Source organism: Balaenoptera ricei, chromosome 17, assembly GCF_028023285.1.
Source record: "Balaenoptera ricei isolate mBalRic1 chromosome 17, mBalRic1.hap2, whole genome shotgun sequence".
In the NCBI taxonomy this organism is placed as follows: Eukaryota; Metazoa; Chordata; class Mammalia; order Artiodactyla; family Balaenopteridae; genus Balaenoptera; species Balaenoptera ricei.
The window spans coordinates 38502153-38527569 of record NC_082655.1 but is presented as its reverse complement, the minus strand read 5'-3'; the positions used below and the strand labels follow the sequence as shown (position 1 = coordinate 38527569).

The window sequence follows — 25417 nt, the reverse complement described above, 5'->3', positions numbered from 1 at the left end:
AACTTCAGTTTTGCTCCATTTGACAAACACCAGCTGTCTGGTCCAGGGGCCTGTCTATCTCCTACTTCAGGCCCACCCCCAGGGATGCCGACTTCACGAGTCAGGGGTGTGGCCTGACTTTGGGATTCTTATGAGCTCCAGGTGACTTGCAGCCAGGATTGAGAACCCGTGGTCTAGACTTTAATATGAGGCTCAATGCAATTAGCCAAGGACACAGAAGCTTATCAGCTTATCACGCAGGGCAGGAGCAGATAGATGTAGGCTGTCTTCAGCAGGGCATGCAGCTGTCACTGATGTCCCCGGATGGGGTCCTGCTGCATTGGAGCAAACGGCCCAGTTCACATCATGGCATTTTCCTTCTTCTTTTTTAAAAATTAAAATTCAACCAGGTACTGTTCTGGAAGAACCCACCCTAACCACCCGTGTGCTTTCGCTTAGGGAAGTGTTTACAAACGCGGACCACTCCTAGGTCCTTGCCCCAGCCTCACTGCACCCCCTTCGTCCTCCTCACTTTGCACTGAACACACTGATCTTTAGGCTCCTTGACCAGCCAGGCTCTTGATGCCACCAGACATGTGCTGTGCTTTGCCTTCATGGAATATTGTCACCCCTCCCCCATGCTTTCTGCACCCCTGTCCCTCTCATCCCATCCTGCTGAGCTTGGCCTAATGTTTCTTAGGGAGACTCACTCCTGCCTACATTATTTTCTATCACACAATGGATTTATTTCCTGATGACAGCACAATGTGTAATGATTATTTTGTTGTTTACTTGTTTGTTGTCTTTCCATTAGGCTGTGAGCTTCATGAAGGGGAGACCATGTCTTATTTGGTTACCATTGCACCTCAGATTCTAGCACAGTCCCTCACCCATATCTTTTTTGTTTTTAATTCATTCATTCATTTTTGGCTGCGTTGGGTTGTTGTTGCGGTGTGCTGTGGCTTCTCTTGTTGCAGAGCACGGGCTCTAGGTGCGTGGGCTTCAGTAGTTGCAGCACGCGGGCTCAGTAGTTGTGGCTCGCGGGCTCTAGAGCGCAAGCTCAGTAGTTGTGGCGCATGGGCTTAGTTGCTCCGTGGCATGTGGGATCTTCCCGGACCAGGGCTCGAACCCGTGTTCCCTGCATTGGCAGGTGGATTCTCAACCACTGCACCACCAGGGAAGTCCTCACCCATATCTTGTATTTAATATATTTTTGTTGAATCGATGTCTTAATCAAAGAGGGTGTTTGTGTTCAAACTACAATACCATTTATCCCCAGTGTATGTTGTAATGGACTAAGGGGCCACTAGGTGGTGCCAAGACCTCATGAGAAAACCGCCTGCTGTGGAATAACATCGGAACTGGAATACAATTCAGTCGTGTGTGTGTTGTTGGACTGGGGGAGTTCATGAGGTTACAGATCAAGCAGTGTTCCCTCTTCTGGGGCAGACCCCTACTCCCAAGATCCTACTTTGAAAAGGCTCCGTGATTTTTAAAGAGGGGCCTAGAGAAGAAACAACTTGAAAAGCTCTCATCTAAAAAATAAATCCCATACACATTATCCCCAGTAAGTTTGCTGAATGCCTCCAATGACGGGGAGCTCATTACTTCACCTGAAGATGCCATCTCCCCCTTGGCAGCATGCTGATGGGCGACCTGGCCCTTTAGCCCCGGCTTCAGCCTGTCTCCCCTCCTCCCTGCTTCCGTCGGCTAACATTGAGAACCAGCACTTTACTTTTAGGAAGTCAGTTATTAACCTTTTTGCTTTCTCTTCTCCAGGCTAAACAAGCCCCATTTCTTTTAGCTTCCCTTCTCTTGTTTCCAGCATCTCACAGAGGACCTTAAATTATTTTTTGGACAAGACATAATTTGTTCTCAGAACACCCCTGCACTGCTGCGTGAGCCTCAGGCAGGGGCTGCTGGCTTTAGGGAGCGCCTCGAACGTTCTGGCTCGCTGTGGGTCCTCTCTGAAGTCTCCAGCCTTCTCCTCCCTTGCCCTGCAGGATTTAGCCGTTACTGCTTGAGGCGTGTGTGAGCGTGGTTTTCCTCAAAAGCAGAGCCTGGATGGCTTACGGGCAGGTAGTTTGTTTTAGGAAGTGACCTAAGGGAACGGGAATGCGGAGCTGGGGCAAAGGGAACTGGGGAAGGAGTGAGAGCCGATGAAGCATCCATTATTCAGCTGGTCACGCGTGGAGGCCAGTAAGGGCACCCCGCACTGTCCACGTGAGGCCCAGGAGAGGGGAATCTCTGTATCAGCTCTCATTCCTCCCTGGGAAAGGGCTGCCCCAGGGAGTCTTCCTTTCCTTGCACCTCCAGGTTTGCACAAGGGCAAACAGAACGGCAGAGTCTGCTCGTGGGCATCCCAGGGAGGCCTGTGCAAAGCCCCGAGGCAGAAGAGGTGCAGCTAAGGCAGGGCTGCAGCAAGCGCTGAACAAAAGCTGTGCCCGGGGGTAGAGCCCTCGGGATAGGTGACTCTCTCATGGTGCCACTTTTGAGAAGCCAAGGGGTGTGTGTGTGTGTGTGTGTGTGTGTGTGTGTGTGTGTGTGTGCACGCTTGTATGGGGGAGGTGCTGGATGAGCTTTCTGGAATAAGTGCCAGCAGTTGGCATGTAGACTCTGAAGCTGATCTTGCCAAAGTGGGGACAGCTATGGTCCAGCTGCTGCCACCTCTCCGACCGGGAGTGGGGTGTCTCTGCGGAGAGGCTTTCTCCTTTGGTGAGCCCTGCCTGGCACGGTTCTGAATATTTCCCATTGTACGCCTGCAACCGTCATTAGGAAACAAGTCCCAAGACTCGTGTCTGGTAAGGAAATCCCCCCGTGGAGATGTCCTGCTGGCTCCAGGGCTGGCTCTCCCGTCATTTTTGCCCAGCTAGCTTCCAGCTCCCTTTGGCTCATCCCTACCCACCTCATTTTTTCCTCCTAACTCAGCGGTTCCTCTCTCAGCCTCCCCCATGCCTGCAGCTCAGTTTATCCGTTTCCTCGGTAATATTGATAGGGACAGAGAAAAGGGCCAAAGTAGGTGATTAAATAATTAATCCCACTGGAGGATTGCAAGTAGACAAAAAAAGTATGGGAGTCCCCTGTAAATTAATGATCACTCAAGAAAGCAGGCTTGCTTAGTAACAAAACATGCAACAGAAGCATGAGACATGCCCCAAGACGACAAAACAATGGTAACATGAGACCCACATCCTGCCCAGTGAGGTCAGTAAGTTAATGATTCCTAGGGCACGCTCCTCTGCACACACTAAACACGAAAATACAAGGAAAAGATGAAATTAGACTGAAACCTGAGATGGTTTATCATATTTTAGTATACGTTACTTGCCTTTTTGCTCATTTCCGTTGTGCCATGACAGTCCCAGTTTGACCATGTAGGGACAAGAAAACTCCCATGCCCGACATACAGGAGGAACCGATGATGAGACGGTGACATCTACTCAAGCATGAGGAAGAAGGTGGTCTTCCCCTCCCCCCAACTTTTGCTTTGATTATAAAACTGTAGCCCACTAAGTTCTCAGGGCACCACTCCTTTGCCCACCCGCTTGTATCTCTCACAAGCATCCTGTACTAATAAATTCTCTCCTTACCTGTCATCTGCCTCCCCCTGAATTCCTTCAGCGCTGAGACAGAAGAACTTACGCTGTACTAAGTCCCGAGACACGTTCTGCCGGTTTCAATAAAGGGGAGGTTGGAGGACAGCCTTGCTGCTTAGAATGTGGTCCTGGGACCAGCAGCATCTGCATTAGAAATGCAGGGTCTCAGGCCGCACCCCAGACCTCCTGAAACGAGTCTGCATTTGAAGAAAGTCACTAGGGGATTCACGTCCGCAGGAAAGTTGCAGGAGCCGCAGATCGATTCAGTGGTTTCTAATCCTGGTTGTCATCAGAAGCACCTAGGGAGTTTGATAAAAACACAAATTTCTGAGCATCGGTGGCCCTGAAATCTGTAATTTTTATTAAGCTCCCTTTGTGATTCCAACACAGGCCATTCGTGGGATCATGTCTGAGAATCACCAGAACAGGCATCTTTTGGCTTTTTTCCACTTCTAAGATTCTGACATTTTTGCCGCTCACTGACTTTTCACAACTTTGAGTGTCGCTCTTTTTGGGTGTTATGAATTAGCAGGACCTAAGGTTTTTGTGTGTATGTGTGTGTGTGTGTGTGTGTGTGTGTGTGTGTGTTTTAAACAGGCCTGGTTTCTAATTTCTGAATGTTCTGGTCAGGAACTTGTCTTTCTTCCAACATGTAATGGCCCTGGAGTCCCAGTGTCCTGATGTCCCTTTAAGTAACTCATGGGTACTTTGCCAAGCCCTGCAACCTCCCACTGGAGACGCTCCAGTGGCGCCTGGGATGGCGTTTTGCCTCAGCCCCGCAGGCGTTAAGCACTGGATGCCGTGCCTGAGATGCCCGGTCCCGACTCCCTGGTGACGCTATTGAGAGATGGAGCCCGAAGCGTCTACGGAGAGAAGTCAGAGTGTCTGATTGCATTTGGTCTCATCAGGCGTCTCGGATGCCCCGAGTTGGTCCTGTCCACCGACCTCACGCCCACGCAAGCCTGAGCAGCCTTTGAGAAGCAGCTACAATCCCTCGTCATGGGTGCCTTGGCGGGGGCATCTGTGGTGGCACCTCATGTGGAGAGGAGCTTGGCTGGCTTGGCACTAACTGGCCCCGGAGCTCAGGGCACTGAGGCGGCTGAAGACCTCCAGGCACCCCAGCCGGGTGGCAGGAGGCACCAAGCCGAAAGAAAGATTTCCTTAGAAGGTCCTCCTAGAACTTGGGCTCTCATGCAAAGCCTAATATCTCACCCTATTAAATTCCTTGATGTGTCATTCATGGTTTTCTGCCTCTCTGTGGCAGGCAGAGCTATCCCTTTGGAACAGAGAGGAGAGAAGGTAGGAATTGTTTTTTCCTAAGGGTAGAGCTTGGCTCCCCCAAAAGCTTGCCATTCGTTTAGCTGAACACACTGGGGACGGGGTACCCTGGACGGGGAAGGAAGTGGTAGCCAAGGGGAAACTGGCCTTCAGCCTGGGGTCAGTGCGGGTTTGGGGTCTGGGGTTTGTTTTTCCTGGGCCAGCATCATCACAGACAACTCTGCCCACCCCACCCTCCCAGAGGCCAGAGTTGAGGGGGGCCATGGGCTGCGTGTCTGCCATGTTTGCAGCCTGAATCAGCGGACACCTCCCTGAGTCTGAGGGGGAGTGGAGAGAGGAAAGAGGGGAGCAGGGGTGGCTAGGGAGCCCCAAACCCCAGCATAACGCCTCCCTCATCATCGTCACCAGTGCTTCCTCAGCCTGTATCTCCCTGTGGTATGAAAAAACTTAATTATACCAGCGTGGCATGAGGGATGGATTTTCGGTTTCCAGCTACTTCCTTCAGTCATTAGCAATGACAAAGAGGCACTGACACAGTGCTCACTGTACACTAGGCTTTGTGTGCAATATTCCAGTTACTATTTACAGCCACACTCATTACTGTCTCCATTTTACAGATGAGGAAACTGAGGTTTAGAGCAATTCAGTAATTTGCTGGAAAGATACAGATTCGGGGTCTGGTTGCCAGGCTGTGCTGTCCCCCGTCCTTCCCCCATTTGGACCATCAGAGTCGTGTCTGTTCTGTGCCAGGCACCGGAGGGTCAGACACAAGCGTGGATCAGACGCGGGCATGTCCTGAAGCCATTCAAGGTCAAAAACTTGCTCTTTTGGTGCCACGTGAAGAGTGTTCAGAATTCTGGCTCTTGGTCTGGCATAGGAATCAAGTCTTTCTCATCCTGATGTTTTCCTAGGAAAGATGGCCCTGGAGCCCCAATAGATTTATTTCACTTGCTTTTCTCTCTCTTCATTTTGCCCCGATATGCTGCTGTTATTTATGATTCGAGCACCACCCAAACCATTCATCTTGCCATTGATAGGCATGTATGAAAGGCCCGTGATTACATCTCCCAATTGGCCTGCTCATGTTTGAAACATCAGCCAAAAAGCAAAGCAATAAAAAAGCAGCCACTCTTCTGCCCAGAGATGAGTGGATACACCGAACAGCGTGGTCTTTCTGAACGCAGAGAGGTGGTCTCCCAGCCCCCGCCTCTCCTCCCGCTCTGCCCAGTGTTGGTCTTCGAAGCCTCCGCTCATCTGATTCTTTTCATCTTGCCCCCCCGCCCCCCCCACCCGTCAGTGGCCCCGCCTCCCCCGCCTGCATCCCTCTGAGCCTTGTTCCTCCCCCAGCCGCTTGTGTGGGCCTCTTCAGGCCCAGCCCTGCAGGCCCAGCGAGGATTAATGTTAATCTCCTGTTCATGAGAGTGAGTTGAGTTATTCTTTCCATCTGTCACCCCCCAGGCCCAGAGCTCTGTGTCCTCCTTTCCTTCCATCTGAGGTCTCTGAGGGCCAACGGTGATGACCCCCGGCCCTGGACACATACAGGGCCTCTTCAAGGCAGGCTGTCCAGGGACAGGTTGGGAGCTGAAAGGCCCTGAGAGACGTCTTGGCCAACCCCCTCGCTCATTTTGCCGAGGAGGGGACGTCGCACTGTCACCCAGTCACAGCTGGGACCAGAGCCCAGGTCTCCTGACAGGGCCAGGTGCTTCTCAGGACCATCTCTTAAACTAAAACTGTTTCCAGAAAGAGTCTAACATCCACAAGAGAATGGAGCAGGTCTATATGCTGCACTCGAGTTCTGCAGCTCCTCTTTCTTCCTCTCCTGTGATGCCCCCAACTTTTCTTTGGCAGTTCTGCCCTCTGCATCTCTTCTTTCAGAAGCTGCCTGGAAAGCTGGCAAGAACAACAAGACTTGGGTTCAAGTCCTGGCCTTCCCTTTGCCGAAAGGCCCCCGGGCAGGTCCCTTAAGAGGTTGGATCCACCATGTCCATTTGATTTCCGTTAAAATGGAAATAATATTAACGTCCACCTCACCATCTCAAAGCAAGACTCAAGTGGAGTTATAGAAGCACAAATGCTTGTGTTTATATTTGTCGAGCACTTGCCACGTGCCATTCACAGATCCTTGGCTTCATTTACACGGCTTACGTTCTGTAATCCTCACGGCAATTCTGTGAGTTATATAATCCGCATTCTATAGAGAGGCAAACTGAGGCTCAGGGAGGTGAGGCAATGCCCAGGGTCACACAGCTAATTGGGATCAAACCCACATCTGTCCAGGTCCTTAACTGGGTTGTCACAGTGACCTCCCTTTAATAGGCCCTTAGCAAGCAGGGGCTTAAGGTATCAAGGGCCAAAACAATGGAGGTCAAAGCATTGCCTGTCCTTTCTCAGAGACTTCATAGGGGGAAGGAGGTGGGGCTGAGGATGACCAGTTCAGGATTCCTATTTCCCTCAAAACCGGGGGGGTGGGGGTGGGGATGAGGATGATCCTACTGGCAAGGGGGGTGGGGCGGGCTCCCACAGTCCGAGACGATGAAGTTCCCGGGTCTGGCCGCGGGGTGGCGCCATGGACCGACACAGGCGCTCCCCCAGGTCCCCGGGAGAGGAGCCTCAGTTCAGCCTCTGACACGTCCGTGGATGGAGATTCAGGAAAGCAGGCCCTGCAGGGGCCTTCAGTTTTGTTGTCCAGCGCTGCGGCCCGGGAACAGGTGAGGTTTACGCGCCTTTGGATTCAACAGGATTTGAGGAGCTCTGGCCACAGACTAGGACCTGGGCTTTGGGAACCCGGGGGCATACATGACCAGGTCTGTCCCTGTCCCCTAGGAAATCACAGGCCACCTGGGGAGGCAGACACGGATACCGCTGGTCCCTTCAAAGTGAATACAAAAAAAAAAACAGGACAGGTTTTTATGGCCTTAAAAAAAAATTAAAACTTGTATTTTCTTTACCACCAGCAAATGAGAACTTCATGCTTTCCCAGACCTCCGCCAGCCCTGCCTGCTCACTGGGAGTGACCCATCCCCATAGGAAGTGGAATCTGGGAATCCCAGGGCTTAGATGAATGTTCTAAAGACCAGTAATGGGCCTTCCTCACTAAGCACATCCCACCATTCATGACCAAACCCATCTCACCTGGGGCAAGCCTCTGCCTCTTCTAACCTGGCAAGCTCTAGTTCTCCCTCAAATAGCTACCCATCTACACTTTTGGTGTCACTTTTCCTGAATCCTCCAGAATTAACCACTCCCTCCTGTGTATTGTGTACTCTCCAATGGCTGGACATTTGCCACGTATAGTAATCTGTTTACAGGTCTGCCCTGCTAGACTAAAATGTCCCTGAGGGCAGGCTTTTTGGACTTGAATCCCTAGTGTCCAGCACAGTTCCAGGCAGGTAGAATGTGCTATTTAGGCACTTGTTGAATTTGAGTTACTTGAGTGAGACCGCACACAGGATTTTTTTAACAGTGATTACCTAATTCAGTCCTAACAACACCTTGTACACTTGGTATTATCTACATTATTTTAGAAGTGAGGTGATGCTAGTTGCTGCAACAGGTCAACCCTGAAATCTAAATGCGTAACACACCAGAAGTTATATTTCACATCACAGCCATAGCCTTCTTCTACCTCAAAGCTATTTCATCTAGAATACATCTTTCCAAGACTGCTGCTCTGGCTGCTATAATAAAACATCACAGACTGAGTGGCTTTAACCATAGACATTTATTTCTCACAGTTCTGGAGGAATGGAAGTCCAGGATCAAGGTGCCAGGAGATTTGGTTCCTGGTGAGGCCTCTCTTCCTGACTTGCAGATGGCCACCTTTTTGCTTGTGTCCTCACATAGGAGAGAGAGAGAGAGAGGGAGAGAATGAGATGTGCTGGTCTCTCTTCCTCTTCTTAGAAGGGCACTAATCCCATCATGCGGGCCCCACTCTCATGACCTCATCTAAGCCTAATCACCTCCCAAAGGCCCCACCACCAAATACCATCACATTGGGGGTTTGGGCTTCAACATAGGAATTTTGGGGGAACACAAACATTCCGTTAGTAACAGCTTCCACTACACAGACACAGGGGCTGCCCTGGACCAGAAGTGTACACACCTATGAACTGTGCTCTGACACAAGTCCTAAGTATGAAACCACCTCTATAGACACAGAGAGTCTGCAGAACATTGTGTGTCCCAAAAGAAAGGACTTGTGTAAAAGAATCTGCGTGTTGGGAAATTAAAAGGGCTGCATTTCTTAAAGAAGCTATTTTTCCCCACCGTTATTTAGCAAAGTGTTATGCTTACGACAGAAAAAAAAAATGATGTTTTGGGAGAAAATTTAAAGAGCAGCAGACAAGCAGGTGAAAGCAAGGATGACACAGAGAGACAACGATGTTCTCTCTGTTTCCGAAGATAACAGAGCTCCGGAGACAAGCCATTCCTGGGCGGTTTACAGCGGGAGCAGCAAAACATCATCTTTGCAAGGTTTAGCTTGAGCACCAGAGACAAAGGTTTTATTTCTGATAATTCTTTTGCATATATATAGAAACAGGAGAGGCAGGAAGAGGGGGTGACTATACCTCCCCCTCCTCGCGGCTTTGTGCTGCGCCCGCCTTGTGGGTGTTGATGGCTGACGTAGAGGTTAAAAGCGACTTCTGGGAGGTTACCTGACGACATTTTGACATTACAGAGAATGGAGGTGACGCGTCTTTGTGGGAATTAAGATACTGGGGCCAATTATAACAATAAACCTGCCTTAAAGGGAAAAAAAAAAAAGAAAAGCCAAGATTTTAAACCCTCGGTGTTGATTGATCCCCCCTTCCCTCTCTCAGGAGAGGCCTGAAATTAGTGTCTGGGACACAGAGACATTCCTTCACCCTGGCATTTCTGGCCCGGATCAGGCGATAATGAGATTCCCTGAGAGCTTTGGATTTCACTCCAACAACTCAATCCAGTTTGATAAACATTCCTGGAGCGAGTGCTGGGGGCCTGGCACGTCTCTGGACACTCAGAACACAATGTTCTCTTGGTTTCTGCCTGCAGGGAGCATGCAGTTTGGTGAGAGAGAGAACGCATGTGCTCTAATAATCGGAAGACAAAGAGGGGTGAGACCCTGTGGAGGGGTGTATGCGTGTGTGTCTGTGCGTGTGTGTAGAGGGTGCATGGGGAGTGATTTGGGGAGTCTTCACACCAGCCCTTGGAACATGGTACCACTTAGCTCTGACGGGGAGGAGCACAGACTAAGGCACACGGGAGCTCGCTCAGCATTGCCCGAGCAGCTGACCCCTGATGGGAAGTGCACAGAAAGGTTGGGAAGGAGGCTGGAACCATGGCCAAGGCCACCCTGCAGCAGCAACACCTGACTTCCCTTGGCCACCAGAAGCCCGCGCATAAGCACCAGCTGAGGAAGCTGCATCTTGCATTTGGGCCATGGTTGATGGGAGTGGGAGAGGGTGGAAGGCGACACAACAGTTTGCAGTGGTGGGCATGGCTCAGGGATGGGGGCTTGGCCCTGCGGGGTCTCCCGCAGCACCCAGGCAACAGTGGCCGGGCAGCTGCCTGAGGGAGAATGAAACCACGGTCGTCAGCAGCGGCTGCAATACTGTTCGCTCTCCCGTTCAATATCTCTCTGCCTTGTGCCGGAATCACACCGAGTGCTTTCCATGTGGAGCCTAGAGCTGGGGAGCCCGGACTGACAGCCCAGCTCACCCCTCTGGCAAGTTTCTTGTCTTCTTTCATCTCAGTTTCCTTATCCAGAAAGTAAAGCAAATAATGACAAATACTGGTTGGCACATTCTGTATGTCAGGCGGGTAGTTTCTGAGCTGGGCTGTTAGCCACGAAGCTGCCCTGCCTCGTGCCACCCTGCTGGGGTGTAAGGAGGGTAGAGGGAGGTCATGAGGGCCAGGGAATTAGCACCTGGCACACGGGGACTCCTCAGTGTACGTTACCGTTATGGACTGAAAGTTTTTGTCCCTGTCTGCCACCCTCCCATTTGTATGTTGACGCTCTAACCCCCAATGTGATGGTATTTGAAGATGGGGCTTTTGGGAGTTAATTAGGGTTAGATGAGGTCATGAGAGTGGGGCCCTTATGATGGGATTAGTGCCCTTCTAAGGAGAGACACCAGAGTGCTTGCTGGCACTCTCTCCACGCTCACACAAAGAGGAGGTCATGTGAGCACACAGCAAGATGGTGCCACCTACACACCAAGAGAAGAGGCCTCAGAATGAAACCTGCCTCACTGACATCCTGATCTTGAACTTCCAATCCTCTAGAACTATGAGAAATAAGTATCTGTTGTTTAAGCAGCCCAGTCAATGATATTTTGTGAGGGCAGCCCAAGGCAACAAAGACAGTTACCTAACTTAATCTTGAACCCCCAGGTCAATATAATTAGACCCACATTCCAGATGAAAAACAGAGGCAAAGGAAGTTTAAGTAATGAGATCTGGGCAACACAACTACACAAGCTCCAGTTCTAACTCAAGCTTGGAACCAGAGACCCATGTACCCCAACTCGGGGAGATGACTTGATGTCACAAAACATAATGCGCTAATTGGCTTCCAAGAGAGCTTCCAATGACCTTTACCCCCAGGTATTCATACCTTGTGTAGCCCCTCTCCACACTGAATCAGGGCTGACCTGTGTGGTGAATAGACAATGGTAGAAGTGATGATGGATGACTTCCAAGGCTATGTCAAAGAGGCATTGCAGCTTCTGCTTTGGTCCTTGGATCACTTGCTCTGGAGGAAGCCAGATTCCATGCCAGGAGGAGACTCATGCAGTCCTGTGGAGAGGCCTACATGGGCGGGAACAGAGACCCCAGGCCAACAGCCCAGCACCAATTTGCCAGTCATGTGTGTGAACTACTTTGGAAGTGGACCCTCCAATCCCAGCCAAGCCTTCAGATAGTTGCAGCCTTGCCTGGAACCCAACTGTAACTTCATCAGAGAGTCTGAGCCAGAATTGTCCAGCCAAGCGGCTCCTAAATTCCCTACGCACAGAAATGATGAGAGAGAATGGATGTCTCTTGGTGTTTAAGTGTCTAAGTTTTAGAGTGATTTGTTATGCAGCATTAGCTAACTAATACAGACAGGACTCAAAGGGTAGAATTTCAGACATTAAGACCCTTCCTAGAACTGAGCTGCCCACTCTTGGAGCAGCCATGGCTGATGCCATGTGGTCTGGGAGCATTTTAAAATCACCTTGCTGCCACATGTGCTCCATATTGTTGCCCCACTGCTAGCCCTCCTCTTCACGGCCTCGGGGTTGCTCTGCGCTCCCCACGCCTGGGTGTTGCCAACATTCCTTGGTGGCTGCTCCAGTGCTCAGCACTGCTAGCGCGTCGACTCTGCTTGCTGTCAGCATTCTGCCCCCGCCCCCGGGCCAGCTGGTTTGGGTGAGGAACACAAGGCAGCAGATGACTTTCCTCCTGAGTCCCTCAGAGTCTCCATCATGGGCCACGACTCTTTTGGAATAAAGGACTGAGATCAACGGGATTTTCTGCCTGGAATCTGGAGGGCAGGGCTGCAAATGCTGACACATTTTTAAACATCTTACAAGAGAAATGAGTTTGTGCTGCTCCTAAGATGTTCTAAGCAAAAGAACCTACCCAACCAGACAGCCAGGGCCTTGGGGCAGGGACCATGTGACATTTCTCCCTTTCTCTCTTTTGTTCATTTGTTCATTCATTCCTTCAACAATGACTTGTAAGTCCTAAGCACTGGTGAGCTGGCAGGAACAAATCAGACAGTAACCCCTGCCCTCAGGGAGCTTACGTTCTGGCTGGGGAAGTGGACAATAGCCAAAATAAGTAAAATAGATTCTGTTGAATATTTGCTAACAAGAGGTTCTGTGAGGGAAATGCAAGGAGAGGAGGGGAGAGCAAGTCAGGAGGTGGCTGCAGTTTCAGTCGGCGAGTCAGGAGGGTGTCACCGAGCAGGTGACATCGGGTAAAGGCCTGTGGGAGGCGAGGCCTGAGTCCGGTGATTCCAAGGGGAGGAATGTCCTAGGCAGAGGAGCAGTCAGTGCAGGGGCCCTGAAGTGCAAGCGTCAGGGGTTTTCCAGAGACAGCAAGTGGCCGGTATGGCTGGAGCAGCGTGAACAAGCAGGGGAGTCGTGGGGACAGGCCACGGGGGCAGGGGGAGGGCACGCACTGCGGCTCTTACCCTGAGCAGCCCGGGGAAGGGGGCGGGCTGGGGTCTCGAGCACCGGAGCCTTTTACTGCAGAGGCCCCCTGCCTGAGTTTGCTTCCCCTCATGTCCCTGGTGGATCTAAAGCTCCAGTCCCCACCTGCTCAGGCAGGGCCTTCAACTCCTCCCTCCCAAGGGGACATCAGGTGAATATATACACCAGGCCCTTAGCCAGGGTCGCAGGTGCACGGGTCCCGTCCCGGACACGCACTCCCCAAGGGCCACTTGGAGGAGCGTCACCACTGCTCTGTTGCTGCAGCCCCACGTGGGAGCACCATGTGGCGGCCGCTGAGTCTGCGTAACCCTGGGAGCTGGAACAACACAGGATCCATGCAGGCGAGGGAGAGAGGCCACCTGCCTTTGTCAGTGACAACTTTGGCAACTCTGTGCACAAGCCACGCTGCCGTGGGACCCAGGTAACCTAGTCTCCCGACCCAGCAGCATTCCCGGGGCTTGGCGCTCACCTCTCTGAGTGTCATAGCCAGAAGCCAGGACCTGCTCACTCTTATCCTTCTTTTGCCCAGCGTGAACTCCGTCCTCCTTTTCAATACAAAAAGTCCTGGATTCTGGTGGGGTTGGAGGTGATGGAGTGCTGTCAACACCCGCAGCGTCCGAGGGCCAGCTGGCCCGATGCCCCGGGATCTCCCCCTTGGCCATTGGCGTTACTGTCCTCTGAGATCCTGTCCATTCTCTTTCCTCTTGTCACACTGCATGTCCCCATGGCTGGTTTGCACCTCTTGGAAGGTGGCTACTGGGTCCTGTTCTCCTCTGTAGGTCCTTCTTGTTTCTTCAGCGCCTACCAGTGTTTTGGGCCCTGGTGGACCTTCAATTTAATGTTTAATCTTGGAGTCACGTAATAGGTGCTTGGTCACTTCTGGATATAGCCGGAGACAAATTTGTCGGATCATCTTCGACACACTGGGTGTTGTCTTTGTGTGCTTGTGGTTTGCACATTATACATGTCGTGTGGATGCCGATGACAACATGGTCTCCATGTCCCTTTCCTAAGCAATTTTCAAGCTGGGCTGTTATCCTTGTGGGTCTGGTCTCCTTGCTGTTGTTTTCTTCTTTATTCCTCAGATCTCATCTGAGATAAATCTTCAAGCCCTCCACCCATCCCTGAGCTGGTCTATGACTCATCAAGTCCCATCTTTGAGAAAAAACAGGCTGTCCCAGCTCTCCCGTCTCCGCCCTCCATGACCCAGCACTCTCTCTCCAGCGATGATGGACCTTTACTGCAGCGATGGGTCGGGGTTTGGTCCTGAGTTGGCGACGTTATTAAAAACAGATTTAGTAATGTTCAAAACAGTGAGTCCCCTTGTCCAGTAATGGTTCATCATAGTCATAAAGCTAAACGGGACGATTAGGCGTCAACTGATCTCTGCTTTTAAAAGGGATGACCACACCTACGTCATTCCAGAGAGAAGGAATTATCTTTTACTTGTTATTTTTTAAAGACCTCCAGAGAGAGCTCAGCCTCCTGCAGAAAAGCACTCTGGTGATACAGTGTTCGCTAGGCCACGCTGAGCTGAGTGTGCAAGCGATGTGCACACTCCGGGGTTTCTGCAACCGTTCCTGTCCCCACCACTCGCCCTCCGCCGCCTTCTGCAGGCACAGGGTCTGAGACAAGGCAGCAGCCGAGAGCAGAGAACAGAGAAGCGGGGGAACAGCTGGGCGTATGAAAAGGCTGCAGGCTTTGGTGCCTGGATTCAATGCCACCTACCATTGACTTGCTCTGTGACCTGAGGCGAGGCTGATTAGAATCCCTGAGACTCAGTCCCCTCGTCTGTGACTGGGGGAGTGATAACTGGTATTTTGCAATGCTGTGAGGCTGGAAGTAATATACATGAAGTGCCTCGTCCCATAGTAGCTGCTCCACAAATGCCTACTAGTATTGGGGATAGAGAAAAACGATGCCTGGGTGAGGCAGTGGGGACATTTGGAATTTGCGGTCTGCATGGACACACTTCAGTCAGGGGTGAATCCTCCTGGGGGTCTCCACTGCTCACAGCATGGGGCTCCCAGGGAAATCCTGAGGCTGCCTGCTGAGCTGGAAGGGGTGCTGGTCCCAGGGGCATCCTGGGTACTTCCAGCTGACTGGCCAGTGCATCCTCGCCCCAGGTTGTGGAGGTCATGGGCCCACATCTGTGGGTTCTGTGGGGGGTGATACACGTTGCCTGACTTGATGAGAAGCAACCTGTCGCTGGACTGTTGGTTTCCATGGCAGCACAGGGAAGAGCGGCCAAGCAACCAGGCAGTTATGCTTGAAAAAAAAAAAAAAGCATGATTTGGGAACCTAGGGACTGCCATTGCTCTGTGTATGCAAAATACAGAGATTCAATTATGAAACAGATGTTTATTCAGAATCTACCACATACCAGGCACATGGGATATATCAGTGAGCATAACAGAGATCCCTGTTCTTAAGGAGCTCACAATGTAGCAGGCAGGGGTGGAGAGGCAGACAATGAACAATAAGCATGAGAAATACATACGTTGTAGAGTGTTTTAGGAGGTGAGCCATGATATGAAGAGAAAGAGGTATGGGGAACTAAGAGTGCTGGGTGGAGGTGGGGTGGGTTGCAATATGAAATAAGGTGGTCAGAGTAGGCCTCCTTAAGGAGGTAACATTTGAGCAAAGACTTAGGTTTCAGGAATTAGCCTGGCAGAGAGACAGCAGCATGTGCAAAGGCCCTGAGGCAGGAGTGTACAGGGGGGGATCAAGGAGTAGGGAGGACGCAGGAGGGGGCCCTCGGAGCAGAGAGGTTGTGGACATCAGACCACATCGGTCATCTGACTTGGGCTTTTCTACTGAATGGCCAGTTAGAAGTCTATGGTGATGATCCAGTGGGAGATGATGGTGGAGCCAGTGGAGGTAGAGATGAGTCCAGTGAATAAGGAGTTGCAACTGAATATGAGAAATGGGACGGCACACAGGTGACTGTGACTCAAAGTAGAATAGAGTAGAGTTGCCACACACACAAATCAAAATCAAATCAAATCAAATATAGAAGGGATTCTAAGGAGGGAAGGAGCACATCTGGCTGATAAAATCATAAAAGGCTTCAAGTATTAAGGATGGGCTTTGAAGGATGGATAGATTCCATCTGGGAGCAGGACTGGGAGGGCAATGAGGGCAGGCGTTGCATCTGGGCAAAGCATGAAGGTGGGAAAGGTAGGGACAGAATCAGGCCTTTTTCCATCTACCCTTCCTCTCCTGCCTTCCCCGGCCCACCCCAGAGCAAGCACAGAGCACGCAGGGCAGCAAAGGGAGTGGAGACAACCGGGCTGACTAGTGGGGAAGCTGGGGCGGTATTTCAGGTGGGAAGTAGGGAGGATCTAAAGCAAGGGCTGCAGCTGGGGGTCTGGGGAGACGGGGAAGGTGCTGACTGTCGAGCGACTGGCTGTCGGCCGAGGTTGGAGTCGGAGATGGCCCTGAGGCCCAGCCGGGAGTAAGGGGCACAGGGGTGCCACTCAAAGGAGTAGTTGGTGAGAAAAGAGGAGACGAGAGAGGCAAAGGCTTTGCCGTTGAACACACTGACAGCCAGATGTCTGGGGGGCAGTGGTCAGGCAGGGGCTGAAATGCCAGTCAAGGAGTTGTGACCACACTTGGCTCTCCGTTGATTTGCACTGATCTGTTTGTTGGGGGGGTCCCAGGATCAGTGGAGAGACTGCAGGATCAGGATGGGAAAAGAGGCAGAGTCCAAGTGAAACCACGTGGCTGGACCTACGGCCAAGGTCAGGCTTCTGGCAAATGCTGGATGGCGTCTCTGGCGCCTTTACAACTAGATGTTGGATGCCGCCCTTGCTGGTGGCAAAAGAATACATTTTAAAGAGGCCCGTGCTCCAGACTCAACATTTCTGGGAGGAAGTGTCAACTGCCAGGGCTTGGGGACAAGGGGTCTTGCCTTTCAGCTTCCAGGGTGGATGTGTGGGAAGGGTCTGCTTCCCCGCAAGGTTCTCACCATGGTCGATTCCCCAGTCACAGCACGCGAGGCACATGCAGGGGGCTGAGGGAGACAAGAGTCCCTGTGTCAGTTTGCTAGGGCTGCCGTAACAAAGGACCACTGGGGGCATTAAGTCAGAAATGTATTGTCTCATAGTTCTGGAGTCTAGAAGTCCGAGGTCAAGATGTGGGCAGAGTTGGCTGCCTCTGAGGGCCGTGCGGGAGCCTTTGTTGCATGCCTCTCGCCCAGCTCCTGGTAGCCTCAGGCGTTCATTCCTAGACTTGCAGATGGCTGTCTTCTCCCTGTGTCTTCACACTGTCTTCCCTCTGTGCATCTCTTTGTGTCTAAATTTCCTGTTTTTATAAGGACATCAGTCATACTGGATGAGGGCCCACGCTAATAACCTCATTTTTAACTCGACTACCTCTGTCAAGACTCTATTTCCAAATAAAGTCCCATTCTGAGGTAGCGGGGCTTAGGACTTGGATGTATCTTTTGGTGGGGGGGGGGGGACACAATTCAGCCCATGACAGTCCCCTGCAGTAGCATGTTGGTTTGGCTTTTTGTAACTTCAATTCACTTCTCAAGAACAGGATGGTTTCCATCCTGATGGTTTTAGGAAGATATTTGTGTAATTGTCAATTTTTAAATTATGGAAATTAAATAAATCTGCTTTGCTGTTTCAATCATTCATAAGAATCAGTTAACAAGCTTCGGTTTGCTCTCAGCAATTTCTGTTGATAGGTTGGAGATTCAATGCACTGCTTGCGGAGTGTCCCTGGCCGTGGGATAAATGTTTTTTCCATTATTAACTTTATTGTTGTGGTGCAAAAATCAGTCAGGACAGTGGGGCTGTTCTCACTGCTTTTGGACGGAGAAAACACGTTCAGCAAGTGGGCTGCATCAAGGGGCCAAATACCAATTTACAGCTGAGACCCGTCACCCCAGGCCCACCCGGGGGTGGCTGCTTCGCCAGTCAGACCTCCTCCCCACGCGTATTTTCTCCCCCCGTGGTTTCCAGAAAAGACTCAAGTGGCACATGTGTTCGGCTTGACGTCTGGGGGCTTCTGCTCCATCCATCTGGATGAGCTTTTCCCGTCTGGTCACCTGCACCTTTGCTGTTGACTCCGCTGTCTCGCGAGCATTCTTCTGAAGGAGGATGGAGGGCCTTGGTGGTGCCAGATCTCAAGTCCCCTCTTTCTGCCGTCCCTTTACATGTGTCATCTGCTCTTTCTTCCACATCTTCCCTCTGGGCCCAGCAGGCCAGGAAAAAAGAGCTCTGCTTTATGAACAGGAAAATGGGGCATCAGAGGCAGACAAGCACCCAGCAATTGGCATCCCTCTAAACAGGGAGAGAAAAGGGAGATTTGGGAATGGACCGGGCAACCCCCCCCAAATAAACATACGTGCAACTAAAGGAAGGGAAATGGCAACAGGGGAGGAAAAAACTCCTCACTTTCAGTGTTCTTTGGAGGGGCCTCCATGCCCAGATGTCCAGCAGGGCCCCTGGCCAGGGCTGAGAGCAGCAGTACTGAGTAAACAGGAAACGCCAGGAATCTATTTTAATTTGGTGCTGTCTTTACTTTCCCTCGTTTCAGTGGAAAATGAGTCTGCATTCCACAGACTTCTGAGTGCCCAACAAATAGAAGCGGAGACGGTGCCAAGGCTAAGGTTCCTCTGCGCTGGTTTGGACCCGGTTCTCCTTTGTGGAGACCTTGGAAGGCTCGGCCCGGCAGGAAGCAGGTGGTTTGCTTTAGAGAAGACCCGCGGGAGGCAGCGGAGAGCGCCTGCGCCCGTGACAGATTTCTGTCCTCTCTGCAGCAGCCTGCTTCCCATCAGTCGCTGACAAGGTTCAGCCCCGCTCCTGGCCGGACACCAGTCTCCGGGGCTGACAGCGGAGGCGGCCACGCCACAGGGAGAGGATGGCCGTGGCCGCAAGTTCTGTGAGGACACCCAAACTGTTCCTGGAGGCCGAGCAAACTTGGCCTAGGGGTGCGGCCAGATATGGGGCTGCGGTGGGCTGGGGGGTGCTGGGTGGGGGGCGGGTGGTGCATTGCGGGGTTTTGCCCTAAGGCACACCTGCTCAGATCTGCAGGCCCTGGTGACAGAGTCGAGGAATGAGGTATTTAAAGGGCTCTTTCGTGGTTGAGCTCCCTGGTTTTTTCCCTGTCTGTGTGACTGGGGGTGACTGATCTCTCTCTCCACGTTGAGACGGCTTCACGTGTGTCTCCAGATCCCCACGGCATCCCTTTCTTCAGCCCCTCTCTCACTCAGCAGATGCCTCAGACATCCTTAAATCACCACATTTCAGGATTACTACACCTTTAAAAAAACAACAAGGGGAGCTTCCCTGGGGGTGCAGTGGTTAAGAATCCGCCTGCCAATGCAGGGGACACGGGTTCGAGCCCTGGTCTGGAAAGATCCCACATGCCGCAGAGCAACTAAGCCCGTGCGCCACAACTACTGAGCCTGCACTCTAGAGCCTGTGAGCCGCAACTACTGAGCCCGTGTGCTACAACTACTGAAGCCCGCGCGCCTAGAGCCCGTGCTCTGCAACAAGAGAAGCCACCGCAGTGAGAAGCCCGTGCACTGCAACGAAGAGCAGCCCCCGCTCCCGGCAACTAGAGAAAAGCCCGCGCGCAGCAACGAAGACCCAACGCAGCCAAAAATAAATAAATAAAAACAAAAACAAAAAACAAGGTTATGATGTCATCAAGCCTGGGATCTACCAGGGACTTCAGGTCATTTTCTTGGGCCCACCTTCTTCTGCCTCCTGTCTGAAGACTCCCATTGAACGGGTCTGCATTATAATTTGAATACTCGAAGGAATGTCCTGTGGGTTTTTGTGAAGCGTTTCTCCAGTGGGCTCATCCTTTCCCTTTCTGTGCCAGCAGCCCCATCTAACACATGTCTTTTGGAAACCCAATGAGCCCTGGGAAAGTCAGGTTCTGGTGGTGGCCGGGCACAGATATGCTCTGCAGCCAGCTGGGAAGGGCTTGGCTGGTGTGTAAGTGTGCTCACGTGCGGAGGTGAGCCTCAACACACCTGGGCCTTCCCGACACAGGCCTGGGCCTTGGCTCTCTCTTGGTCGGCCCCTCTTGAGTCTCTGTTTCTCTTGCAGGATCTTACTTGCCTTCCTCTGCTAGCAGATTTGGCTCTTAGCTCTTTTACTCCACGATTCCCTCTCCCCTATAACTTTAATTTACTAATAACCGGGGCTTGCTCATGGCCCTTAGCTGTCATTCTACCTTCACACCTTTCTAGGGAGTCTTCCAGCTTCAGCTCCCACTCCTAACTCCTTGGCTCTCTCCACGTCTCCCAATTCAGGTTCTGGAGGGTGCGGCTCTGGTTGACCCAGCTCGTCCTCCTCTGGGCACAGCTTTTGTGCCCCCAGGCCATCTCAGTGGTCACTGTCTAGCCTACGACCCTGCTGCACTTGGTCATTTCTCATAGGACCTGATGTGCCACAAATGCAAAACTTGAATTTGATCATTATTTCTTGAATGTTTATTATGCCATCTGATATCACTCGTGAATGACTAAGAAAGATACAGGGGAAATGTCTTTAAATTCTGATAGGTGAGCTTTTGAAAAGACACCGATGATGTCCTTAGGTCCACCCCACACCCCCAGAAGTGAAGCTAATGCCATCAATTTACCTCCCAAATCAAGTCCAAATTCTCGAGTCTCTATCAGAGCTGGCCACTCAAGGCCTTCTTAGCTGCCTTTCTAGTCCTATCGATCTGTCTTCCTCTTCATGTGACCCGCGTTCCAGATGCTTCCCAAGCTTGCTTTGAGCTATTCAGCTTCTCTTTTGCTCACAGGTTTCCTCTAATGTCCAAATTCTACATGTGCTTCAAAGACCAGCTCAATACCTGTGTTCCTTTCCTGTGGTTGTCCCAACAAATTACCAGTGGGTGGCTTAAAACAACAGAAGTGTATTCTCTCACAGCTCTAGAGGCCAGAGCTGAAGTCAAGGTGTCAGCAGGCCTGCGTTCCCTTCAAAGGCTCCAGGGGAGAATCCTTCCTCACCTCTTCCGGTTTCTGGAGGCTCTGAGCGTTCCTTGGCTTATGGCTTCAGGCTGTACGCTCTCTGTCTCTGTCTTCACGTGGCCTTCTCCTTTGGGTGTTTGTGTCTTTTCTGTTTCTTACAAGGATCCTCGTCTTTAGATTTAGGGACCACCCAGGTAATCCGGGATGATATCATCTCAAAATTCTTAATTTCATTACATCTGCAAAGATCCTTTTCCCAAATAAGCTCACACTCATAGGTTCTAGGAGTTAGGAGGTGGACATATCTTTTCGGGGTTGGGGGCCCCCATTTGATCCACTACAATCCCCAGTTCCCTTGAAGACTGTCCCCTCGCCAAAAGTGACCCTTCTCCCTTTTGGGCTCCCATGCCCTTTATTCAAGACTCTTAAGGCCCTTTGACATTCTACTGTGCAGTTTAGATATTTTGGTACTAGTGGTAAGAGTGTGGGTTGCAGAGGCGTCCTGGGTTCAAATCCCAGCTCTGCCACCTGCCAGCTGAATGGCACTTGTCAAGTTATCTAACTCCTCTTGCCAGGGTCAGGACGCGGTGAGGTGCCTGGGGTACACAATTTAAGGGGGCCCTTATTCACAGGGCCTGCAAGTGCAGGCTTGGCCCTCTCTCTACCCTGAGGGTGAGATTCCCATGAGCTTCCTTACATTTTGTGCCCTAGGTGCCTCTCTTGTCTTACCCTACTCCCTGCCCTGCCTCTTGCCCTGGTTTTTAAATCTGTAAAGTAGAGATAGTGACCTCCCTGAGAGAGAGAGATTATAAGGACTAAATGAACAGCAGAAGTAAAAGACTTACACAGTAAGGGCTCAACAGATGAAAGCTATCGGTTCTCTGACCAGACAGTAAGTTCCTGAAGAGCTAGTCTTCATGTCTAATTTATTTTTATATTTCTAATAACTTTAAACATATTACATTGAAAATAGTATGCGATCAATTATGTTTGAGTATATTAATGCGTATTTGCTGTTTGAGGCATATGGTAATTGGGTTAGTGTCTATAACCAGGCAGGCAATTCAAGCTTCAAGTCCCTAGATCAAAAGTTCCTGAACTGATTCATTTCCTTTAGTCTAGTGTTTAGAAGATTTAGGTGAGGTGCTTTGGACAGAAGGAGTAGAGCCCAAGCCTCAGAAAATTTTCGAGGCTGGTTTTCAAATTAGAACCATGAAGGAAGAGGCTCCAAAAGCAGGATGCGTGCATGCTGGAAGGATTAGCTTGCGTCTGGATAGCAGCAGCTCAAATGTGCAAAGTGGCTTGTGTCCATGCATGCTGGTCCTTCAGGAATGGATGGGCTCCTTCTCCGTTATGCCTTTGCCAGCTCCCTGGGAAGCAGATTCTTTCCTGGAACATGGAGACTATCTTGCATCTTGCCTGGAACTCTGTGAAACTCCAGCTGCGTGCACCCCAAAACACCACATTTATTTGATATTGGGATTGATATTCCTCTTTTACATTGCGGTTGGGACTCATTAACTCTCAATAAGGACCGACACTGAAGGCGGAGTTTCCTCCCTTTGTAGCAAAAAAAAAAAAAAAAAAAAAAATTGTTTCCTTGGATGGGCCACCGCTCCTGTAACTGATTTGCTCTCCTGGCACAGGACAGCATGTTGTGTGGTACCCTGAGGCTGGTGAGAAAGCGGAGAGACTCAAGAATTCCTGGGTGGGAAGGTTCTTCCCTGCATTCACAATTACTAAAACACTACATTTAATAGCCCAAGACTGGTCTATATTTGCATGGAAACCACATATATGTGGAATCTTATTTTTTTTACTTCAAGATGGTCATAATAAGAGCCAGACGGTTGATCAGTCTAACAATTAGAAGCAGCTTCTAAATTCCCCACACAGTCATGTTGGGTTCAATTCTGAGATCTTGTTCTAAAAGTTCAAACCGTGTGGTGTTGATCTAGCAACCTCACTAAAGCACTCATATTGGCTGGTGCCAGACATGTGCATTAGGTTTGCAGTTGCCCAGTTCAAGGACTGCTCTATAACCAGCCTTGGAATTTAAATAAAGCAGTCTGGAAGGGTGTTGGAAAGGTTCGTTTTAATAACTGGTTATATTTGCGTCCATAATATCACTATGAAGTTGGCAAGCAGGAGGCAGCCTTCGGTGTGGCCGAGTGTATATCGTCACCACCCCTGGACGAGCTGTGTGCTTTGAAGCAAGGCGCATAAAGGGGTTCTTGGCTTCAGGAACTTGGCTCAATGCTTCTATCCATTTGAGCCATGTCCACCATTGCACCTGCTTCTTCTGGAGCCAGACTTACACATTATCACCATTATTCTTCAATAGCACTGAAATTGCACTAATCTATGAAATCTGTCTCTTCCCTTTCTTTCTCTGCCACAAACTTGAATCTCCAGGAGCTTGTGGGAATGGGTTGGGGGATTGAAAACTACATTCTGGAATCACTGCTTGAGACATGTTTTTATTATATTTTTTTCAAGTGATTCTGGTGACGAAAATAGTATAGTTACAGGGCAAGCAAACACTTAAACTGATAACAATCAGATGGTAAGGACCTCTGCTTTAATCTGCTACATGAGAGGTAACTGCTACTCATTTCTGAGGCAATTATCCACTTAAGAGTGTGGGATTGGAGAGGCCCTTCCGATACAGTTAGTGGTGCTCATAAAAGAACCGCTACCTTCAAGAGAGAAGAATTTGGGCACCAATGATGAACTCATTGCTTTCATTTGTATCTTACATAAGCCACAAGATCCTAATGTAAATATCAAGACATGGCTAATGCTCCCATTGCATCCAGTTTGTTTTTTAAACTCTTGAACGCCCAAGAAATAAGGAAGAAGCAGCACGGCAAGGCCAGAGGAGTCTAGACCAAGGGTTGGAAAGCTATAGCCCACCAACTGGCCACCTCCTTCTGTAAATAAAATTTTACTGACACCAGCCACGCTCATTTGTTTATATACTGTCTATGGCTGCTTTCATGCTACAATGGCAGAGTTGAGTGGTTGCCACAGACACTGTATGGCCAGCAAACCCCAAAATATTTACTCTCTGTGTCGTTACAGAAGAGTTTGCAGACCCCCCTGGTCTAGACAGTCAGATGACTCAAGTGTTGGCTAAAAGTCCCCAACTCACAATGTCAAGAGAAGGACAGGGTTGGCTTTGGTTGTTGTCGTGCAGTGTGTAATTTAAAAAATCTTTACAAGTCAATACAACTAAATCTCCTACTCACCTTACTTTGAGACGCAATATGGAAAGTAAAATTAGGTCTGAATATATTTTATATGTTACCTAAACTCCTGAAGCATTGCTGGACTGTGCAAATGTGCATGTCAATGTCATTTCTTACAACTTTTAAAAGATGCAAATGTTGGCGACCACTAAAGTACTGGCATTATGCTTGTCTCTGTGCAAAATTCTACAACGTGCAAAACCACGTGCTATAGCTATAAATATAGTCCCACTTCAAGTAAAACTCTTCTAATTATTTTCCAAATCTTTGAAACCAGTTTTAGGAGTCACCAGAAATCTGTAGTTAAGACACATTTCTTAGCTGAGCCTTCCAATGCCAACATGTTGGACCAAGTTCAGTAAAACATGCCATAAATTATATGACTACGTTATTTGAATTAATGGGACACTTTCCACAATGGCAGGAATTGTTACCAGGAGTTCAAAAGCCAGACATGGGCTCTAGGTTATTATTCATACATTGGTGATGGATTTGAATCTCACCTTTGTGGCCCGGTTTGGTTGGTCTGGTCAGGGATGCAGGTCATGACAAAGAACAAAGATAAAAGACCCAAAGCAGTTAAGACTATAGTTTCAATAGTTCTGAGTTAAACAACCAAACAAATGCAAGACAATTGGCTGGAATAATATTGGACTGGCCTGTCAGAAGTGGTCTGAGGTTTCTGATATGTCATTAAGGATGGGGCTTATTATTTGGTGTTGGTGATAATGAAAGCTAGCTCTTTTCTTCTCATTTAAATATTAGGAGATCATAAATAATAACAGATATGATTATGGACTCTACCTGCAAATGTATCTTAGTAGCTATGTCACTATGGCAGTGGAAGAGCCATTCAGGGTGTGGTAGCACCTGGGTCTCCTCCCTAGACTTAGGTTGGACCGCCTGGCCGTGTTCTATGTCTACAGATTTAAAAAGGCTGAAATCTAGTTCTCTAATCATAACTGTTCTTTTACCTAGAAGAATTTTATTCTAAAGCTTGAAGTAATGCCTTGAGGAAGAAACAGAGTGTTAGTGAAAATATCACTAAGAATTTATATATGATTTTTGAGACATGTTAAAAGTTAAAACATTAAAAACCCACTTGATAAATTATAAGATCTAAACAAATAAAGGCATAGTATATGAAGTTTGTCTTCAGTTTCAATTCAAGTATAATAGGATCATACAGCT

General features: G+C 49.9%; 1 protein-coding gene across 1 annotated transcript in view; it reads right to left on the bottom strand.

Annotated features, from left to right (window-relative positions):
• Positions 1–25417, bottom strand: part of RPL30 (ribosomal protein L30) — a 451366-nt gene that overhangs the window by 96525 nt on the left and 329424 nt on the right. The gene's annotated exons all lie outside the window — the stretch shown is intronic.